The 16,768-nt window shown below is 40.2% G+C and overlaps 1 protein-coding gene across 15 annotated transcripts in view; it reads right to left on the bottom strand.

Moving 5' to 3' along the window:
- The window catches only part of LOC145518640 (uncharacterized), a 379,656-nt gene that overhangs the window by 151,995 nt on the left and 210,893 nt on the right, over positions 1 to 16,768 (bottom strand). The window contains exon 4 of one of the 15 annotated variants that reach the window (XR_014063069.1): positions 11,273 to 11,623. The exons of the other annotated variants lie outside the window; for them this stretch is intronic. The gene's annotated coding sequence lies outside the window, so the exon portion shown is untranslated. Of the gene's footprint in view, positions 1 to 11,272; positions 11,624 to 16,768 lie in introns of those variants that run through there. 15 annotated transcript variants of the gene reach the window in all.

Here is a 16,768-nt window from a genome sequence, read left to right on the forward strand (position 1 = left end):
CCATGCTGTAATTACAAGGGTAACCAACTATGATATTTTTCGAAAGATGTATATACCTAACATGCTAAGAGTTAGAATCATAAAATCACTTAGTTGGTTCAAAAATAAATAGAAAAAGAAGAAAAGGAACAAAGGAATCAATAGAACAAATAGGAAAGCACTTGCAACCATAAATTTGATTATAATCAATGAAACACAATGATCAGTAATAGTAAAGAGCAATAAAACTTAGAATCCTCTAAAAAAAGACTGAAGGGACATTATTTAGCAATGTTAGACATACAAGGAGGAGCATCATTAGTAGTTCAACAGACATTAAAAGATTAAGAAGCAAAAATTATAAACATTTTATGCCAGTAAATTTAGATTAAATTAACAAATTAGGAAATATAGAAATTGATCAACTCACCCAGAAGTAATATAGAAAAGAACAGTCATATATCTATTTAGTTAACTGAAACAATTTAAACCCCAGATCCTGATGATTTCTTTCACAAATTCTACTCAATATTGAGGAAGTAATAATATCAACGTTATATAATTTCTTCCACACAATGAAAGAAAATGGAACATATCAGAACTGCTTTTATGAGGCCGCCATTTCCCTCATGTTAAAAACTAGACAAATACCTGACAAGAAAACTACAAATCAATTTCTCTCAAAACGTAAACACAAAAATTCTCAACAAAGCATTTGCCATGGAATCCAGCAATATATAGAAAGGATAGCATCAATATATTATGACCATCCTAGGAATGCAAACATTTGAAATCAATATATAATTCACTTTATTGATGGGCTGGTTAAGACAATTAATATGACCATGTCAATGGATGCAGGAAAAAAAGGGCATTTAACAAAACATTCATTCAAGATAACAGGCCTCAGAAAACTGGGAATTAAAGATAACTTCCTCATGAAAAATCTATGGGTGAGCTCTTAATAGTGTTTAACATTCAATGAGTTTCCCTTAGTACTGGGTACAACAAGGATGCCTTCAGCAATCCTATTCTACATTACATTGGAGTTCACATATAGCATAGTATTTGTAAGAAAGAGAAATAAAGGCCATACAGATTATAAATTAAAAAAAACTATCCCTAAAATGCACCAGAATCTACTAGTCAGTAAATTTTTCAAAGTTGCAGGATTGTGGATTAATATATAAAAATAACTGTATTTTTACGTATTAATAACAAAACCTGGAAACTAAAAAAAAGTATTATTACAATATCACTAAAAACCATTAAATGCTAAAAGATGAATCTAGTAAATTATGTGCAAGGTTTGTAGCTGAAAACCACAAAGCATTACTGACAGGACTTGAATGAGATCTAAACAAATGGAGAGATAAATTATGCTAATAGACTGGAAGGCTCAGTACTGTTAAAATGTAAACTAGCTCAGACTCATCTATAAATTTACATAATCTCAGCAGTTTTCTTTTTCAGAGAGTGACAGATTGATTCTAAGATTTTCTTATATGGAAAAGCAAAGGAGTTAGAATATCAGGAAATAATTTTTAAAAAGAAGAAAAAACTGGAGGACTTATATACTACTTGATATCAAGGCTTTTGGGAAAGCTACAATCTGTGTGCTGTTGCTGTTGCTACTGCTGCTAAGTCGCTTCAGTCGTGTCTGACTCTTAGCGACCCCATGGACGGCAGCTGATCAGGTTCCCCCGTTCCTGGGATTCTCCAGGGAAGAGTACTGGAGTGGATTGCCATGGTGTTGGTAAAAATATAGATAAATAGATTAATAAAACAGTTATTCATAATTTGATCCAAACTTATACAATCACTGAGTTTTGGCAAAGGTACTGCGGTATTCAGAATTCTAAGAGGACCCCCATCACCTACACCCTTGTATAATCACCACACTTCTTGTATAGTCAAGACCTATAAATACAATGGGATATAATCCCAAGAATATGTTGTGTTATATGGCAACATTGGTGCTGGAATAATTGGACATCTGTATGTGAAGGAATGACCCAAATCTCACAACGGAAACAAAAATGAACTTTAAATGTATCACAGATCTAAATATAAAACTTAACATGCTAAAATTTCTAGAAGGAAACATGGAAGAAAACTGTTGTCACCTTGGTTTAGGGGGAAAAATATCTCAAATAAAATTAAAAAATCTCAAATAGGAGCATCATGAATCATAAAAGAAAAAAATCAATAAACTGGACTCGATCACAATTTAACACTTCTGTTTTTCAAAAGACATTAATGTCCAGGGTCTTCCCTGGACAAAGACTCCATGTTTCCAATGAAGGGGGCCTGAGTTCAATCCTGGTCAGGATTCCCACATATCCCAGCTAAGAGTTCGCATGCCGAAACTAAAAGATGAAACTAAAAGAAGATCGAAAATCTAGTGTGCAGCAACTAAGTCCTGGACAGCCAAATAAATAAATTAAATAATCAAGGATATACATATTTAAACCACGGGGTGGTATCACTTCTCTTAGTCAGTTCAGGTTGCTTTAAGAAGAATACCATGGACTGGGTGGCTTGAAAAACAGACATTTATTTCTCCTAGTTATGGCGGCTAGAAAGTCCAAGGTGTCTGGTGAAAGCCCGCTTTCTACCTCAATGACAATTATCTTATTTTGTCTTCAAGGCACAAGGGAAAGGGAACCTTTGGGGTCTGCCATATAAGGACACTAATCCAGTTCATGAGGGCTCCATCTTCAAGACCTAATAACCCTCCAAAGGCCCCATCTCCTAACTATCAAACTGGGGGATAGGATTTCAACATGAATTTTAAGGGTACATGTTCAGTGTACAGCATTCTGCCCTTGATCTCCCAAATTCACATCCTGCTGACATGCAAAATACACTAATTCCACCCTAACAGGCCCCAATGCTGTGACTCATTCCAGTCTTAGTTCAAAGTTTCATATGAACACATAAATCAGATAAGCATGAGACCCAAGGAATGATTCATTCTGAGGCAAATTCTTCTCCAGCAGTGAACTTGTGAAACCAAACCCCTTAAGTGCTTCCTAAATACAATGGTGAGACAAGCATAGGAAAGACATTTCCATTTCCAAAGAGAAAAATGGGAAAGAAGAACGGAATGGCAGGTCCGAGGTTAAGTCCAGAACCAGCTAGGCGAATAATGCCTTAAACCTTGAGGGTCAAGATTTATCCTGTTTGGCTCAATGTTCTGCCTTCCAGGCCCACAAGGGTGACAACATCACCCCTACATAGTGGCTCTGTAGTGAATAGAGGATGACCCATGATGGGAGGCAGCACTGGGCATCATGGGTTGAGGTCCACCCTTGCCAGCTGCCCCTCCTTTGAAATGGCTCTGTCCCCTGGGCCCTGCATTCTGGACCTGTAATGGGCCTTGAAAGTGAAAGCGAAAGTCTCTCAGTTATGTCTGACTCTTTGCGACCCCATGGACTATACAGTCCATGGAATTCTCCAGGCCAGAATACTGGAGTGGGTAGCCTTTCCCTTCTCCAGGGGATCTTCCCAACCCAGGGATCGAACCCAGATCTCCCTCATTGCAGGTGGACTCTTTACCAGCTGAGCCACAAGAGAAGCCCTTACTGATCTCTGAATTGCCTTCTGGGGATTCTTCTATTATCTTGGAGAAGAGCTTCTCATTTCCTTTGAGATGGCTTCCTTTGATAATCTCCTTATCAGTTCAGGTCAGTTCAGTTGCTCAGTCAGGTCTGACTCTTTGAAACCCCATGGACTGCAGTAGGCCAGGCTTCCTGGAGCCTACTCAAACTTACGTCCACTGAGTCGGTGATGCCATCCAACCATCTCATCCTCTGTCATCCCTTTCTCCTCCCACCTTCAATCTTTCCCAGCATCAGGGTCTTTTCAAATGAGTTAGTTCTTCACATCAGGTGGCCAAAGTACTGGAGTTTCAGCTTCAGCATCAGTCCTTCCAGTGAATATTCAGGACTGATCTCCTTTAGGATGGACTGGTTGGATCTCCTTGCAGTCCAAGGGACTCTCAAGAGTCTTCTCCAACATCACAGTTCAAAAGCATCAATTCTTCAGCATGCAACTTTCTTTATAGTCCAACTCTCACATCCATACGTGACTACTGGAAAAACCATAGCTTGGACTAGATGGACATTTGCTGGCAAAATAATGTCTCTGCTTTATAATATGCTGTCTAGGCTGGTCATAACTTTTCTTCCAAGGAGCAAGTGTCTTTTAATTTCATGACTGCAGTCATCATCTGCAGTGATTTTTGAGCCCCACAAAAAAATAAACTCTGTCACTGTTTCCATTGTTTCCCCATCTATCTTCCATGAAGTGACGGGACCAGATGCTATGATTTTAGTTTTCTGAATGTTGAGTTTTAAGCCAAGTTTTTCACTCTTCTCTTTCACTTTCATCAAGAGGCTCTTTAGTTCTTCTTCACTTTCTGCCATAAAGGTGGTGTCATCTGCATATCTGAGGTTATTGATACTTCTCTTGGCAATCTTGATTCCAGTTTGTGCTTCATCCAGTCCAGCATTTCACATGATGTACTCTGCATGTAAGTTAAATAAGCAGGGTGACAACATACAACATTGACATACTCCTTTCTTGATTTGGAACCAGTCTGTGTTCCATGTCCAGTTCCAACTGTTGCTTCTTGACCTGCATATAGATTTCTCAGGAGGCAAGTCAGGTGGTCTGGTATTCCCATCTCTTGAAGAATTTTCCACAGTCTGTTGTGACCCACACAGTCAAAGTCTTTGTCATAGTCAATAAAGCAGAAATAGATGTTTTTCTGGAACTCTCTTGCTTTTTCGATGATCCAACAGAGGATGGCAATTTGATCTCTGGTTCCTCTGCCTTTTCTAAAACCAGCTTGAACATCTGGAAGTTCATGGTTCACATACTGTTGAAGCCTGGCTTGGAGAATTTTGAGAATTACTTTGCTAGAGCGTGAGATGAGTACAATTGTGCTGTAGTTTGAGCACTTTGGCATTGCCTTTCTTTGGGATTGGAATGAAAATTGACCTTTTCCAGTCCTGTGGCCACTGCTGAGTTTTCCATATTTGCTGGCATATTGAGTGGAGCACTTTCACAGCATCATCTTTTAGGATTCGAAATAGCTTAACTGGAATTCCATCCCCTTCACTAGCTTTGTTCGTAGTGATGTTTCCAAGGCCCACTTGACTTTGCATTCCAGGATGTCTAGCTCTAGATGGGTGATCACACCATTGTGGTTATCTGGGTCATGAAGATCTTTTTTGTATAGTTCTTCTTTGTATTCTTGCCACCTCTTCCTAATATCTTCTGCTTCTGTTAGGTCCATACCATTTCTGTCCTTTATTGTGCTCATCTTTGCATGAAATGCTCCCTTGGTGTCTGATTTTCTTGAAGAGATCTCTAGTCTTTCCCATTCTATTGTTATGGTTGCTTTATGCTCACTGCTATGCTGTGCTAAGTGGCTTCAGTTCTCTCTGACTCTTTGTGAACCTATGAACTAAGTGGAGCCTGGTGGGCTACGGGATTCTCCAGGGAGAATACTGGAGTGGATTGCCATGCCCTCCTCTAGGGAGCCTTCCCCACCCAGGGATCGATTCCATGTCTCTTATGTCTCCTGAATTGGCAGGCAGGTTCTTAACCACTAGCTCCCCCTGGGAATCCCTTTTGTGCTCCGTAGCTCAGTCTTATCTGACTTTTTGTGACTCCATGGACTATACCCATGAGGCTCCTCCGTCCATGGAAATTTCCCAGGCAATAACACTGGAGTGCTTTACCACTGGCCTCACCATTAGTGTTCTATTCCAGTCAGGCTTTATTTTTTTTACATTAAAGATCTTTAAGTTTTGCCTGTTTTTAATTTAACAATTCCATCTGTACATAATGTCGCTCTCCTTGCATTTTACTATGAGAAGTCTGGAGAAGTCAAGCCCACAGACCCTCACTTTACCTAAAAATAGCTGCAGCTAAATATCCAGCTTCATCATTTGCACAAAATAGTAGAATATGAACATGATTCAGCAAAGTTATTTACTACTTCATCACAAGGATCATCTTACCTCCAGTGTCCAACAGCATGTACATCATTTGTGATTGATCCCTCATCAGAATGATTCTTACCATTCATGTTTTCATTGACAATAGGATTACTTAAGTATTCTCTCAGAAGATTGAGGCTTTCTCTATAGCTCTCCTCTTTTCTTTTTGAGCCTTTTACCAGCGTTGCCCTTGAAGATCTGTACACAGCAATGTAGACTTTTTCTACCTTGAACCTCAAAACTCTTCCAGTCTCCAACTACTACCCAGTTCCAAAGGTGCTTCTACATTTTAAAGTATTGTTATAGCAGCATACTGCTCCTGGTACCAATTCCTATCTTAGCACATTTGGGACACTATAGCAAAAATATCGGGGGGCCTAAAAGGCAAACATTTAGTCTCACAGTTATAGAGGCTGTAAAGTCCAAGATCAAGGTGTCAGCAAATTAGGGGTCTGGTGAGAGTGTACTTCCTGGTTCATGGATGATCATCTCTTCATTGTGTCTTCCTGTCGCAGACGGACAAGGAAGCTTTTTGGAATCTTTTTTATAAAGACATTAATTCCATTCTAAGAGCTCCACTTTTATCTTATTAACTTTCAAAGTCCCCACTTTCTGATACCACATGACAGGTTAGAATTTCAGCAGAGGAACTCGGGGCAGGGCAGTTGGGGGAGGGCACAGACGTCCAGCCTATTGCACCAGTCCTTTCCTCTTGTAATTTGTTTTTAATGGATAATATCAAGTGCTAATGAAGAAACAGAGAAACTGGGACTCATACATACATTGTTGTTGGGTAAGCAAGATGGAAAATGGACTGCAGAAGATTTACAAAGTTAATCAAATACTTATTATATACTACTCATCCACTCTACTCCTAATTCCAAGTAAAGCAATAATTTATGTTCACACAGTCTTGTACATGAGAGATTACAGCAGTTTTATTGATAATTACCTCAAACTAGAAATAACACAAATATCTATCAATTTGTGTGTGGTAAATAATCCATGGTACATTTACATGATGGAATATCACACTATATTTGTAGTCAGTAATCTCGTGTGCATTATTTTAAGTGAAAAAAGTCAGACTCAAAAGGTTACCTACTGCATGTTTCTAGTTATACTACAGTCTGAAAAACGCAAAATCAAAGGGGTAGGAAAAAGATCAATGATTTTCTGGGACTAAGAGTGTGTGAGGGAATTGCCTAAAAATGGGCTGGAGGAAACATTTGAGATGGTGGAAATGATTTATGTTTTGAATATACTGGTCATTAGTCAACTATGCATTTGTTCAAATTCAAAGGACTGTGTAACAAAAGGTGGGAAAATTTTTTTGTGAATAAATTATACATCAATGAACCTGACTTTGAAAAATAAGAAAATGGAGACAACAGCTGCATGGCAGAGTCTGTCTGATGTAACTACACTGGAGCTCGACTGAAGGCTTACAACTTCCGGGGTGAGACTGGGACAGGAAACTGCAATTAACTTTGGTCGATTTTAGTGTTTAGCTCAATAGTGGTTGTGCTGTGGCAGGCAGCTGTGCACGTGTTCCTGGAGAAGCTTGCACAAAGCTTAAGGGAGCCAGGGTGGGCAATAAGGACCCTGTCCTCCAGTCATCAGGGATCCACGTTCTGACTGCTGCTTCTGCTATAGCGGTGCAGGCAAAGAGGAGAGCAGACTCTCTGTGCTTCCTACCTTGTTGCAAGCCCCTCCTTCTCCAGCTAAAGTGACTTTTAGGGGATTTAAATGGCTAGTGTGCATTTTTTTGCCTTCTCAGTTATTCTTTTTCTCCTTTTGGAAGCCAGATATTAAAGACTAGTACACTCAAAAGCAACTACATATACAGGGAAAATTAGGAAGCCACGATCCACGCTCAAGGGAAGGCACAGTCTCAGAAGAGACCTGAAAAGATCTTAAGTTTACATCTCAGGCTGTTCCTCAACTTATACACAGCCTGAAATAAAACCAAACCAAAACAAAAGCATAAAACAGCAAACCCTGGGGAATGGGGAGACTCTTACTTCCAGAATTATCATATCATTATATTTGAATATCCAATTTTCAACAAAAAATCCACAAGCCATGCCAAAAACAACAACAACAAAAAATCAGGAGAGCATGGCCTGGGTCAGGAAGATCCCTGAAGAAAGGAATGACAACCTACTCCAGTATTCTTGCCTGGAGAATTCCATGGACAGAGGAGCCTTGACAGGCTACCGTCCATAGGGTCACAAAGATTTGGACATGGCTGAAGCAACTTAGCATAGCACATGGCTTATTCAAAAGAAAAAAAATAAATAAACCAACACACATGTCCCAGGGTAAGACCAGATGGCAGACCTTCTAGACAAATACTTTAAAACAATTTTCTTAAAGATACCCAAAGAACTGAAGAAAGTTGTGGAGAAAGTCATGAAAATAATACATGAACAAATACAAATATCAGTGATGAGTCAAAAAACCTAGAAAGAAACCAAAAAGAAATTTTGGAACTGAAAATTATATAACAACTGAAATAAAAAATTAACTAAAGGGATTTAAAGACAGATCTGAGCAGGCAGAAAAAAGAATCAGTGACCTTGAAAATAGTACAATTTAAATTATTAAGACTGAGGGACAGGAAAAAGAAAAAGAAAAAAATGAACTGAGCCTAAGGGCCTGTGCAAGACCATCAAGGAAACCAACATATGCACTCTGGGAGTTCCAGAAGGAGAAGGGAGAAAACAAGTAGATTACTTGGAGAATAGTCAAAAACTTGCCAAGTTTGACAAAGTACCTAAATATACATCCATGAATTGGATGCATGCGTATATACTGAAGAAACTCAATGAACTCCAAGTAGCATGAACTTAAAGAGAGGTCATTGCCAAGACACATTACAACCAAACTTTCAAGTGGAGAAGGATATTACATATTATTAAGGGCTTCCCAGGTGGCGCTAGTGGTAAAGAATCTGCCTGCCAATGCAGGAAATGCAAGAGATGCGGGGTTCGATCTCTGAGTCAGTAAGATCCCTTGTAAGAGGACATTACAACCCACTCCAGTACGCTTGCCTGGAAAATCCCATAGACAGAGGAATCTGGCGGGCTACAGTCCATGGGGTCTCAGAGTCAGACACAACTGAGCGACTGAGCACGCATGTATTATTAAAAGTTTTGACTACAGCAAGGTGATATAACAATTATAAATATTTATGCATCGAATAGCAGAACATCAAAATATATGAAGTTGGCATATACTACAACATGGATGAACCTTGAGGACAATATACTAAGTGAAATGTCAACTACAAAAGGAAAAATATTGTAAGATTCTCCTTATATCAGATAATTACAGAATCTAAAATCATAAAGATGGCATGTAGAATGGGGGCTGCTAGGGGAAGTGGTGGATAGGGGATTTATTATTTAATGGGAATAGAGCTTCAATTTTGAAAGAAGAGATGCAGAGAAGGAAGGTGATGATGGTTGCACAATATGAATGTACTTAATGCCACTGAATTGTACAAAATAAAATGATTAAGTTGATAGATTGTATGTTGCATACACCACAAAAGAATTAAAAATAAAAACAGTGAGAGGAGAAAAATTGGCAATAACAAAGACAAATTTTTAAAGGAATATTTCTATAACAAAAAAGCAGCAACAAGGGCCTGGATATAGAATATTGCTGGAATGAAAAGGTTGGCCTTAGGGAGCAATAAAAATATTTTGCTCTCTAGTAGAGTCAAATAATAGTAGCAGTATCTATAGCAATAAAATAATAACTGACACAGATTCAGCACTTACTGGGTGTCAGACACTAATCAAAGACTTTCATATATAGACACATGTTACCTTGATGACAATGATATGATGATATGCAATAGGTACAGTTCCAAGTCCTCTTTTACAAATAAGGAAACTGAGGCACAGAGAGGTTGTGCAGTTTGCTCAATTAGGCATTGGTCTGATTCCAGGATCTGTTCACTAACAAGATAGATGTCCTTACAGTTTTGATGAGGAAATTGAGACTGATTTAGGTCCATGAACTTGTCTAAGATCACAGAACTGCTGGGTTGGCCAATAAGACCTAACTGAATTCTTGGTAGTTATAGTGCCCTGTGCATATCTGGGATTCCCAGGTGGCACTAGCGGTGAAGAACCCACCTACCAATGCAGGAGATATAAGAGACATGGGTTCGATCCCTGAGTTGGGAAGATGCCCTGGAAGGGGGCATTGCAACCCACTCCAATATTCTTGCCTGGAGAATTCCATGGACAGAGGAGCCTGGTGGGCTACAGTCAATGGGGTAGCAAAGAGTCGGACACAACTGAAGTGACTTAGCATGCACATATGCATGTGCATGTTTTATACAAACACGAATTAAACTGTACTATATAGAAACATACAGATATCAACGTACACAGACATATGTCAACAGAGCCATGTAATTTTTAATTTGGAAAGGACAAATTGAATTATCAGCTCCAAGCTCTTTGCTTCCCCCATCTTAACCAACTCTCAATGCCTAACTGGGTAATTGACTCAAAAATGTCATAGTCAGGGTTGTCTTAAAACCTCCCAGATTGCCTAGTACAAGATCAGTCCACAGTAGGTATTCAATAAATGTTTGCTTAGGGAAGAGATTTGAAAGTAACCATCCTGAAAGGTACAATGACCTGAGTGCCACAAGAAGAGCTGCCCGGGATGTGTACCGCACCGTCGCTGAGCATTGCAGCCTCCCTCAATCCATGCTGAATGCGAAGACTCTCTGGGCACTGGGGATGCTGATGCCAAAAGAAGATGTCAGACAGGGCGGGAGGCACTCATCATCTCCTGAAAACTGCATGATGTAGAGTGCGAAAGATGCTTCACGAGTCACTAAAGCATCTTTTGTACTGACTATTCACAGGCAGCTGCTTGTCACCTGGCTTCTGACAAGAGAATATAGTTTTCCAAAGTGGAATCATCTTCCTAGGTAAATGTGTCTGTGATCTATTCCACTTTGATGGAACTGACATCCTTGCTGTTGGATGCCTTCCACGTGAAGATTTATCATTTAATTATAACTAAGAACACGGACTAAATCCCAGCTTCTTGGGGAAATTACTTACGCTATATGCAGGATTCTCAATAAAAGACTAGGGACTTATTTCTGATCCACGGACTCAAGACTTTGATTCCCTAAAAGTGACAAACGTTACAGGGTCCCAAGAAAGAGAGAAGTCCTAATTATGAGGTACATGATGGATTCCAAATTGGAGAAGCACAAACATGAGCCCCTTTGAAAGGCATTTTAGTGGTTTGAAGAGATCAGATGTATTAATTTCCCCCTCCACGTGGCTAACATAAACGCCTGCACCTCTCTCAGCTGCGATCTACAGTGCCGTGGAAAACGCATCTCTCAGTGCCATGTGGGTAACCACACCGCTTAATTATTCTGTTCTGGTGAAAGAAAACAGAGAACATTGCTTCTGGGCTTTTCATCTTTTGCTCTCATAACCTCAAAACAGCATTAAAGGGATGGAGCTTTCAGGCAGCCTATTTCATTACGGAAATTAATTCAACCAAGAGGTCTGGGGCTTTCACCGTTTGCTGTAATGATGGATTCCTCAAATCCAGATGCAAGCATTGGAGGCACTTTCCTGCAAGAAAGCATTCAGTACTGTTTTACCATGCAGAATTTTGAGCAGTGGTTCCCAACCCTGATTGTACATTAGAATCCTTAGGGATCTTTTAAAAAACACCAAAGCTTTGCTCCCCACTACACAGATTCTGATTTAACCAGTGGGAGGTACAGTCTGGGCACTGGCATGTTTTAAAGGCTCCCCAGATGATTTGTATGTACAGACATTGTTGAGAATCACTGCACACAGTAAGACTTGCCAAGACAATGTTGAGCCATCAGGGAGAAGGATTTTTTTCTTTTTTTTGGTTGGTTGGGTTTTTTTTATTATTTTTCAAAACTTTTTACTTTGTATAGGAGTACAGCCGGTTAACAATGCTATGATAATTTCAGGTGGATAGCAAAGGCACTCAGCCATACATATACACATATCCATTCTCCCCCAAACCCCGCTCCCATCCAGGCTGCCGTGTAACATTGAGCAGAGTTCCCTGTGCTATACAGCAGGTTCTTGTTGGTTATCCATTTAAAATATAGGAGTGTGTACATGTCAATCCCAAATTCCCTAACTGTCCCAGGGAGAAGAATCTTGAATGAGGAAGAGCTCTGATCAAAGCAAAGTCTTCTCCTTGGCTCCAGATCTAAATGGATATGTGGCTCTACCTACTGCAGGTGACCCTACATTTTGGACTCTAGTAGCATTCCTTTTCCCTCTGTGTTCTGTTGGTCAGTAGGAATTAGTGGCCTACAGGTGCTAATCCTGGGCTCCTTTACCTACATTTGTTGGTATCTCAGCTATGGTTAAGTTAACTTTGTTTTAAATTAGAGGGATTTCTGTTTTACTGGATGGCCTGTGAGGGCCAGTTGAACCATAAAGAAGGCTGAGAACTAAAGAATTAATGCTTTCCAATTGTGGTGCTGGAGAAGACTCTTGAGAGTCCCTTGGACTACAAGGAGATCCAACCAGTTAATCCTAAAGGAAATGAACCCTGACTATTCATTGGAAGGACTGATGCTGAAGCTAAAGCTCCAATACTTTGGCCACCTGATGCGAAGAACTGTCGCACTGGAAAAGACCCTGATGCTGGGAAAGATTGAGGACAAGAGGAGAAGGGGGCAACAGAGGATGAGATGGTTGGATGGCATCACCAATTCAATGGACCTGAGTCTGAGCAAGCTCCAGGAGACAGTGAAGGACAGGGAAGTCTGGGTGCTGCAGTTCATGGTGTTGCAAAGAGTCAGACACAACTTAGTGACTGAACAAAAACAACAACTCTGATGGCCACTTTATCTCCCATCTTTTGAACATTCCAGCCTCAAACACTGTATTTCTCTCAAGTTATAACCACATTTCCCTGTTCCCATTATAATTAACCAATATTCATTTCCTCTTTTCATATTTTGCCTTAATAGTTCCAGATCAACCTTTTACCTTCATCAACCCAGCCAAGCTGTTCTTCTCATAGAATCAGTTATGAAATGTGATAGATACTCTGTTACATCTTACTTGACTTCTCAACATCATTTGACAAAACTTGGTTGTTGATGTTTGGAAAGATTTTATCACTTGGTTTATGGGGTTCCTCTTTCTCTATTGGTCACTCCATCTCAGTCCTTTTTTTTCTGGATCCTCTTGAACTTCCTGAACTCTAAATAGAGTCCAAGTGCCAACAGGTGCAGTCCTTGATTCTACCAGCGATGCCACTTCAGGCAGAGGGCCTGCGAGAAGTGTGTTGGTTTTCATTCCTCTTGTCCTCTGATTTCCACCCATTTTCTCTCATTGGATAAATCCAGCAGGAAACATAGCCCAATGGGGCCAGATGCTGCAAAGCCAGGGAGGTTGAAGCAGCAGTAGATACGATATGGGAAATCTAACTGGGCATTTGTTTACTTCTGGGAATGACCAGTAGAGAGGGGCACATTGATTTTGCAGAAGAAAGAGAACAAGGAGTAAATGTAGTTTGCTAGCAACTGAAGGTTCTACATCACTCCCAGACCCACTCTTTTCCATTTTGGTAAAGGGCATCAGCATAAACCTCATTGCCTAATCCCCAAATTCTCGAGTCTCTCACACTCACATCCATCTGATCCATTATCAAGTCCTATTAGCTTTATGTGATAATGTAGCTTAAATTCAAGCACATCTCACTATCTCTTTGTTAGGCTCAATCTCCTCATCTCTTGCCAGATTATTCCAATGGCTTCTTACAAGGTCTCTGCTTTCATTGCATTGCTTGAAATTACTTGCCTACATAGAAGCCATGGGCTTTTAAAAAATCTGAACAGATCTTGTTATTCCATTGTTTTAAATGCTTAGCCTCAGGCTCACAGCCCAGACTCAAGCCTGTCATTAAGCAATGCAGACATCTTGCACAGAACACAAACAAATTCATTACTGTCGTCTAGAGGTCTGCAAGACTGATGGGCCTGCCTCTTGGTTTCCTGTCCCCCTGAACATCATACTAAAGTCACACTAGCCCTTTTTTCTTGGACATACCCACCTTATTGAAATCTCAGAGAATCTGCAATTGCTGTTCCTTTAACCTAGTCTCTTTTCACTCACACCTGTTCATTTCTTGTCCCCATAATTTATTCAGGCTTCTTCTCAGAAGTTATCTCTTCCTAGAGGGCCTCCATGTCCATATGTGTAAAAGACAACCCTGAAGTTAGTCTCCTTTTAATTTGGTCTCCTTTCCTTGTTATAACATCTATCTACCTTGACATTATATTGTATATTCAGAGCATATTTTTTCTTTTTCCCTCCAAAATGTGAGCAAATTTTTCTTATCTTGATCTCTGCTATTGACCCAAGTAACATGAGCAATTGCTAGCACACAGTACATTTTTGAATACATAAATGAAAGGATCAATGAATGAATGGTGGGAATTTGCTCTTGCCAGAGCTGAAATTGCCCCTTGTGTAAATGCCTAAGATTTTGCCAATAGAAGTTATTTCCAAACGCTATATAAATCTCACCACATCAATGTTGCTGAGTTCCATGCAAAAGTCAGAAAAGTGACTTTCTTCCAAGCTCATCTCACAATGGGTCCCTAAAATGTATTTATTTTGATCAGTGTTCTCGATGTTTCCTTAAACAACTCCTTTAAACACTAGCCTTAACCCCATGTGCAGACTTTCAGCCTTACATGAAAATTGTTCCGTCTACTTTCTCTCCTTAAGCAAATTGGAGATTAAACTCAGTCTGAGAGGCTAGGCAGGAAACAGTCCCCATGCCATCCCCAGGTCTCTTGTCTTCAATTGTATTTACTGAGCTACCAAATCATACACCCTAGATTTCATCATCAATGTAGGTAAGCATTCTTGGTATACAGAAGTGGATGTGCTAAGAATGTACCATTTAAGTCCCAGCAGAGCCCCCCAGCTTAATCCAGTGCCAGTTAAAATTAAAAAAAAATAATTTGCAGAACAAAGGCAGAGTAGAAGGACGTATGCTCTTCTGGGAAAGAGCTCTTTCCTTCTGCTCTGGGAAAGATTGAAGGCAGGAGGAGAACGGGACAACAGAGGATGAGATGGGTGGATGGCATCACTGACTCTATGGACATGAGTTTGAGTAAGCTCCCAGAGTTGGTGATGGACAGGGAAGCCTGGCATGCTGCAGTCCATGGGGTCACAAAGAGTCAGACATGACCAAGCGACTGAACTGAACTGAAATACATCTCAAGAAATACAGGTTATGGTAAGGTACAGTGACCTATTTATGACAAAATGATATGATATCTGAGGTTCACTTTAAAGTAATGCAGTGGAAGTAAAACAGGTTGAGACGAAACAAGATTGGCAGACAATTGTTATTTAGAATCTCAAAGATGGGTACTGAATGGACCCATATGCACTCTTTTCTATGCATTTATGTTTGAATCTTTCCACAATCAAAAGTCAAAAGAAAGAAAGGAAGTGGCAAAAGAAAGGAAGTATAGGTTTAGCATACACTTTACAGCTTTGTCATTCAGGGTTGTCTGGCATTATATTTCTGATGAAACCTCTAGCACACACAGACTCCAATTCAAAGGCTAAACCTCTCCTCTTTGAGAACCGATTCTCTCTTGAGAGGTGTAACTTCTCATTTCTGAATGAAATGGCACCAAAAGTACCCAAATCCATTTTCTCCATTGTCCTCTTCAAGACGAGCTTCTACATGTATCTAGATGGTTTCTGAGGCGCTATTTGTGGTGCTGAAACAGGGTCTCTGCAAGAAAGTGGCAGGCCTGGCACACAGGAGATCCACTTGTCAAAGTCCTCACACGGAGGGTGACTTTTCTGCCCCAAATGCTCCAAGCAGAGGGTCACTGGTGGCAGCAGCTACACACAGTGATGCTCAGGGGACCTTCCATAAGCAGAATGAATAGGTCTACTCTCATTATTTGTGGTCCTCGATTTTAGTGGCTGGAATGTATACATGAAACTTGGAGAAAAATGGCTTCGTTTTTAGATGTGACACATGAGCCTTCCTGCTCCACTTCTCTTTGATGTTCTCTTCTAAATAGCATGCACTCACACCACTGGCCTCACATCTGGGCATGACCCTATTAAGCTTTACCTTTGAGTTGTCCAGGATGGTTCTTTTCTACTTATACTCAGAGTCTACCTAGTGCTTCTAATCAGTTTATGAGTGAAAAATTCAGGCAGCCAAGCTAAGCCATTTTGGGGCTGTCTCTTATCAGAAAGCTTGTTCTCTTGCTAGAATTTCTTCTGGTCTTACAATTTTCTTTAAAAAAAAAAAAAATCCTTTCTTAAGTGTCCCTTCTTCCTGCTGATGTTTCTGATCCAAAACAAAGAAGAGCATTGCAATCAACACTTAAAGCTCTTTCTTGTCTGGGCTCCACAGTGGGCAATCCTACAGTTACTCTGTTAATCAGCAGCAAACTTTGTATCACGGTGAGTTTTCACTAGGTCTGTCTACTCTTGAGCAGAAGGATGAAGTTTAAAAACCACAAGTAGAACTTCTGACAGAGGAATGGAGGGCCCAGACTTCAGCAAGCTAATTACTCCATTCTGAAACAGGGTGGGTGGGCCTGAGGTGAAGTTGTGAGGCAGTTGGCCTCTGTCTTGGTGCATCACTTAGCTTTTCCTTTCTTCCTGCTCCTTATTCTTGTTTTTTATTACCTATTTCCCTGCCAGGCGCCCAGAATTTCCATGCTTCTC

This window comes from Giraffa tippelskirchi, chromosome 8, assembly GCF_054371585.1.
Source record: "Giraffa tippelskirchi isolate mGirTip1 chromosome 8, T2T-mGirTip1v1.2.pri, whole genome shotgun sequence".
NCBI lineage: Eukaryota > Metazoa > Chordata > Mammalia > Artiodactyla > Giraffidae > Giraffa > Giraffa tippelskirchi.